The 1,146-nt window shown below is 46.0% G+C and overlaps 1 non-coding gene across 1 annotated transcript; it reads right to left on the bottom strand.

The window, feature by feature from the left end:
• trnaq-uug (transfer RNA glutamine (anticodon UUG)) lies at positions 1-72 on the bottom strand. The gene has a single exon. It is a non-coding gene; the product is annotated as a tRNA-Gln (tRNA).
• Between the last annotated feature and the right edge of the window lie 1,074 nt (positions 73-1,146).

The following is a 1,146-nucleotide window of genomic DNA, read 5'->3' as shown; positions in this document are numbered from 1 at the left end:
AGGTTCCACCGAGGGTCGAACTCGGATCGCTGGATTCAAAGTCCAGAGTGCTCACCATTACACCATGGAACCTGTCTGCAGGAACCACATGAAGTCGGTCACACCCTTCTTATCTGATGTTCAGAAGTTAGATTAGATTCTCTGTTCTCAGCCGTCATTGTGTTGTCGAGACGAGAGTTTACAACACAACCTGTGAGCAGTGTCACTTCTGACTGGATCGCACAACCCGGCTCTTATTTTCCATCCGTTGTGTTCCTGGACTATCTGGAAACACAATCCCACATGGAGGGTTTGTCACACGGTGAAGCTTTGTGCACCGGATTAACTGCTGACCACCGGACACGTAGCACACGCAGGGACAGACACACACAGGCACAGACACACTAAGCCACAGAGACAGGCATGTGTACTATATACCCAAAATAAACCAAATCAATTCTGGGAGTAACGTGTCCTTGAATGAGTTAAATAAACACACACACACACACACACACACACACACACACACACACACACGCTGCTCCTGTCAAGGAGGCGTCAGGAGTATCACCGACCTCCTACCGTCTCCTGTCTATTTCTGTGTTTAACACTGAGCGCTAAGACAAACTTAGTGTTTGTGTGTTTAACTTGTTGCTCGACTGTGATTCTCTGCTTGTGTTGAAGTTCTGAACCGTGCGTTGGAAACTCGTGACTCATTCTCTTCATCGTGAAACCACATCAACATTTACACAATCACAACAAACCATCCATAACATGTCCTTATCCGATGCTGTTGCAGTACCTGTGTATGTGTGGGTTGGATATGTTGCATCATCTTGGCAGAACATCATTATCAAATCTCTTCTATCTGTTGTGCATCTGGAGAAATGCGGTGGAGCTCCGTGTCAGCTGATGAAGATGGATGATGCGTCTCCACTTCCTGCTGCTCTCCGGGAACGACGCCAAAATATCCCGGATACGAAATCGCTGCCGTGTTGCAGACGATGATATTTTAGAGTCCGACTCGATTTGACCCTGATTTAATAAAGAGTCTCAAATTTAAACCTCATCCTCAGTTTGTCTGGTCACTTTCCCTCGAAGCCCTCCAGCCATTTCCACAAGTGTGATTCTAGATTATTAGTTCTTCTAGTCTTTGTTTTTAATACA

Source organism: Pleuronectes platessa, chromosome 2 (genome assembly GCF_947347685.1).
Source record: "Pleuronectes platessa chromosome 2, fPlePla1.1, whole genome shotgun sequence".
Taxonomy (NCBI): domain Eukaryota; kingdom Metazoa; phylum Chordata; class Actinopteri; order Pleuronectiformes; family Pleuronectidae; genus Pleuronectes; species Pleuronectes platessa.
Note: the sequence above shows the minus strand (reverse complement) of the source record. Positions and strands in the feature narration are given on the sequence as shown.